Genomic DNA, 5,475 nt, shown 5'->3' with positions numbered 1-5,475 from the left:
TTTTAAAATACATTATATGCCGGTGCAAATATTTAAATAGATCACTTTGCATGGATGTTAAAATGGGAAACATAAATGTAGTAAATAAGTTCGACAATCGATTTCGATGCATACTTCTATTAAACATATGTACGCCTATTGAATTTTATAGGACATCAAAACTACGATAACGATAAATGTAGATATGATGCATTCATTCTTTTAATCAGACAAGGAACGTTGGTGGAAAGTATATATATATGTATATATATATATATATATATATATATATATACATATATATTACTAGACAGTCATTGTATTATTTTTACCAGTAATAATATGGAAAAAATGGGTTCGACGTCACATGTATATATGTATATATATATATCGCATTATATAAAATAAGTTTAATCTGTTCGAAATATTTTTTATAACTTACGTATATGATAAATAATTTTAAATTATACCGCTATAGCTTACTTTTATGGTACATTTATTCTAGACTGTATATTGCGTCATTCAAAACAGGGTAAATATATTTTTAAAAAATTTTCTTTTACTATGAACATTTCATTTAATACTTATGCTCAACGCAATATTTTTAGTTTAGTATATATTTAAGAAAATACATTTACGAGTTTCGACATTTGCTATATCTAAAAACATTATTTCAATCTCTTATATGGAACAACAGTTTTCAGGAATAATTCTTTTAGCCTTCGACTGTGGTCTGTAAGTAGAAATCGGATTTAGTATCTGCCAAAGACAAATATCTCTTTCATCGAAGGCCTTTCACCCTCCGAAAGCAATTGTGCCCGAAGAGAAGTTCTTTGATGTTTCTCTGAAGGAGACAGACTCAGTAAGGGCAGTACCAAGTCCTGCGAGTGTTCTGACTCGTACAATTGAAGTAATTGTCCGCTAAATCTTCTCGCCCTGGGAGCTTCCAAATCAATTTTTATTCGTTTTCAGGTGACGCCGCTGTCGGCTGTTTTCTGCTAAGTCACATAGATTTTTATTCTTCTTCCCTTGCACGTCGTCCATGATTATTCACACATAATGCAATTTTCGATAGACGCTTTGAATGTCGTATGTAAATAATTATTAAGAGATATTGGAAAATTAGACACTTGGAAATTATACGAAAAAGAAAATTGATCCAAGATTTATGAAAGAACTTTTGGCTTTGTTCACGTTGTTTGCATTTCTATAACCAAAGCAAATCGTCTATAAAAAAACTAAGTTTGTATTGAATCGTTTCAGTGCCTAATTCGAATATATTGACTTGAACTGGGATCAGAGTGTTGGAAATTTTGTTATGCGATGTGCCTCCTTAAATTCAATAAAAAGTTATGAAATATGATAGAATTCGATTAACAAATACTTTACTATATCAGTCAGTAATTTTTGTAATAATAATGGCATTTTGATATCATTTAATTATTAATAATAAATTTCATAGTTTCATATTCTCATAAATTTTTATATTTATACTAAAAATTCACAATACTAGAATTAAAAGATAATAATATTACAATATGCAATCATTTTTATTGTTCAAAAATAATTGAAAATTTTTTATTTTTAGCATACATTACTAAAAGGCTAATGCTATTGCTACTGATTGTCTCCATTACACACAAAAATTATTTAAACGAATATTAAAATATCCGTTTCATTTAAATTTATGAAGACCAGACATTTCTGTACATATATTATTTAAATATGTTCTTCAGTTCCATGAAAAATCATATGAGAATTTCAATTTATTACAAAATATTTTATCAGTGTATTTATAAAATCTTTATATAATTTAGCTCGGATGTTACTTTAATATTTATACAGTTATTCCACATTAATCTTCAAACATATTATAGATATCTTCAAATTCTTATATGATTTTTTAATTATATATCGAATCACTACAAGAATATAGTGACTGTTCTTATCGACTTATTTTTCTTTTACAATTTTTTATTATCAAATTATATGCACAAAGAGCTTGTTATGCTTAGAAATGCAAAGTTAGATTGCTTTGTTAGATTGAAGAGCGAATCTTTTTGTTAGAAAAATCTTTATAGACAAACAATTAGAATGCCCACCGAGACCGGGAGCAGACGTTGAAGTGTTGCTCTTGAACACGCGAGGTGACGTCACTACGCGTACTTGTACCAACGATGGATTCGTAATGGCTTTGTTACTACATTACTCTAGGCATTACTCGATGGTGTATATCAATTTTCTAAATCATAGATATTACTTTGATCGTTTTATAATACTTTTATATTTAAATTAATATTATTGTATGAGCGCGCGCGCGCACACACACACACACACACACACACAGGTATGTAAATAAGCGTTGCAAAATACTAATGAAAATAAGTTGTAAAATAAAATATTTTATGTACAAATATTCGTTTTTTAACTTTTTAACATATATTTTATTTTATCGTTAATTGGTCTAATATGTATATTGTATTTTACAATTATTTATGTTATGAAATATATAAATATGTTATGAAAAACATAGAATAAACAGAATGTAATTAATATAGGAAATTAAGATTGCTACATTTGGACATATTTAGAAGATTCTTACTTTCTCGAAAGAGGTAATGACGTTAACTTGAAGGAAGGCGTGTGCAATGAAACCGTGCGTAGGTTTCGTTCTTTTTTCATATATTTGTTTTCATAGAAACCTACTTATCATAACTGCTTTATTGTTTTTGCAAATGTATCGATAAGCTGGGTATTTTACACGTACGTGCATAACTGTAAAATCTGAAAGAACATGGTAGATATCATTTTATATTACGACTGCTCCGCTTTTCTTTTCTCCTGAGCGTTGACCACAAACGTGCAGACAGGTCTATTATATTTGAGAACCTACCTCGTTGCCGTCTATTTTAACTGTTGCAAATTACGTTGAGCACACTTTGTAAAATTATTCAAAATTACAGCGTCCAGGTATAACCTAGGATGGCTGGTGCAATGGAGCTATAATAATGCGGTGCTATGGGCGAACCAGGTATATTCTAACGAGGAGAAGCAACACGTGTGTGTTGAGCACCTGGAGATTATGTTTGAATATAGACTTAGAGAAGTGTCGTTTTTTGACTCTTGAGACCTCATAGTATTCGGTCCAAGATAGTTTTCCTATGACTCTATTAGTGGAGAAATCGACATTGGCTATTGCGAAACATTGTATTGTGAGATAAAGATATGACAAACGTTTAAATCTAATTTATTTGAATCTTTAGTACAAATAACTCTGAAACTTCATAACTTCATATACTTTATTTACCTTTTTAACAATGTTTCCTTTACGTATCACTGGATGTCTTACTTCTAGCATCATTTTTATAAAAATATTAACATTATAAAACTTTTTTTTTGTTTTTTTGTTTTTATTTATTTACTATTAAGAATATTAAATATAAGAAGCATTAGGAGTAGATTAATTAACATTAGAAGTGCCAGAGCATAAATTCACTTTCTTTACTAGCCATATCCTTTTAACGTATAATTTTATAATCAAACTTTTAAAAGAGAAATGCTTTGACAATAGTGAAAGTTCATTATACTCATATTGTAGAATGTTTTTAAAGAACATTTTACGTTATTTCTTCGTCAAAATAATTTGTTTACAACAATTTAATGTGAATTATGTATTGATTATTAAATAACAATGTTGTATTAAAATATTACAACATGATAGTAAAATTGATTTATATATATGCCAATCAAACTAATTTGTTTATTATTCTTGAAACAAATGAACAAATACAGTTTAGATTAACAACTAGTAATAATAATAGGTTAATAAGTATTTATAATAGCGAAAACGTAAGTTGGCAATTTTATTAGTATTAGAAACTTCCACCAAATGTATGGAAAAGAATTTATTGTATACGTTATGGTATAGAAAACGAATAATTAGAGATAATAAAAATAAATAGAAATATGTGTAGAGGTATCGAACTCGTAAATAAGTTTTCATAATTTTTGTTTCATTTATTCAAATGGCTTTTAGTGTAAAACTGGAAAATCTTATAAATCGTTTTCTATTAATTAATCATTATCCGAATAAGTTTAACTAATTTCTTTATCTCTACATAAATTATTATGCACTAATAAAAAAAAGGCTATTTTTATCGAATTTTTTATAAAGTTGTATAACAATATAATTAGAAATGAAATGGAGATAATCGTAATTTCGTAATTTTTTTTATTTATCAAATGAAATTGATCTCATAATAAAGCGTGAGTACATATTTTGATAATCATTATACATCATTTTTAAATGGATTCTTTCCAATTAATTTTCTCACTTCCTTGTTAAACAGTCGTTTTTATATAAAAATTAATTCTCATTTTTCTTAGAATAATATTTCACAAGAATTCCTCGAGAATTATTAATACAGCACAGTATTATACGGTATCTTCGTAAAAATGATAAACGATTGAGAATTTAAAAGGAACTTGAATAAAATTGTAGATTAAAATATGATATAAATTCGTCTTGATACCTATTTCTATCCTGTAAGTGATTAAAGGATTCTAATACTATTATGACTTCGAATGCTTCATTATATATAAATGATTTAAGTTTATCGTTAAATGTAATTAAAATGAATTCAAACTGGTATTTTAATACCTAACAAATATAAAAAAGACTTTATTTATTCATTAATTCTTTTAGAGTGCAGGTATAAACGGGAATGATCTGTTTGATACGCGGTTAACGGTAAAACGCCGCAATCCTGTCATGAAAAAGAAAAAAGGGTAAATCTCTAAAGCCACTTATACGATTTTTACGGATCTGTTAACGAGCGCTATTTCATTGCAGCGGCGAAAGGGGGATGTGATAGTTAGGATACCGTCTCGTTGTCCACGGATGTTCTATTTAATCGCTTATAGGTTTTTGCTTTGATTTTTTGTTTTTCACTTTTTGTCGAAATAGAATTAAAAGTACGATTTTCGTTTGGCAAAATTACCTTTCTTCGAAGCATGAAACGAGTCGGCTTTAGGTACGTATTGAATATCATAAACCAAAGTCGTATTCGGCAGTATGATTTTGTCCTTATTAATTTTATACACAGCGTATTTGAAGGCCAGTTCTGTGCTGCTATTTCTTTGGTCATGAGTGAAAATGGCACCTGAAAAAATAATAGGAATTTTTTAATTTTTATAATCATGACAATTATTTGGATTTTATTATTTATTGCGAATAAATTGTTTTTTTTTTTTTTTTGAAAAAATTTTTTTTTTTTTTTTTTTTTTTTTTTTATTATACTAGGCGAATATTTGTAAAATATTTTTAACCTTTTGAGGTTTATTAATTTAAAAGAGTATTTTCATATATGTATAAATATTTTTCTATTATTAATGATCTTAGATGAACTATTTTATTGGTATAGTATTTGTGCATAAGAGTGTATGCGTATGTTTATATTATGTACAATGAATATAGTTATTATTTTTCTTCTGTGA

General features: G+C 27.4%; 1 protein-coding gene across 1 annotated transcript in view; it reads right to left on the bottom strand.

Moving 5' to 3' along the window:
- LOC105364013 (glutamate receptor ionotropic, kainate 2) overlaps nt 1-5,139 on the bottom strand; it is a 64,722-nt gene extending 59,583 nt beyond the window's left edge. The window contains exon 1 of the mRNA XM_011501848.1: nt 4,980-5,139. The gene's annotated coding sequence lies outside the window, so the exon portion shown is untranslated. The remainder of the gene's footprint in view (nt 1-4,979) is intronic.
- Nucleotides 5,140-5,475: the final 336 nt, after the last annotated feature.

The sequence above is a fragment of the Ceratosolen solmsi genome, unplaced genomic scaffold, assembly GCF_000503995.2.
Source record: "Ceratosolen solmsi marchali unplaced genomic scaffold, CerSol_1.0 scaffold23, whole genome shotgun sequence".
NCBI classification, from domain to species: Eukaryota; Metazoa; Arthropoda; class Insecta; order Hymenoptera; family Agaonidae; genus Ceratosolen; species Ceratosolen solmsi.
The sequence above is the reverse complement of the archived record's forward strand: the minus strand, read 5'-3'. Positions and strand labels throughout refer to the sequence as shown.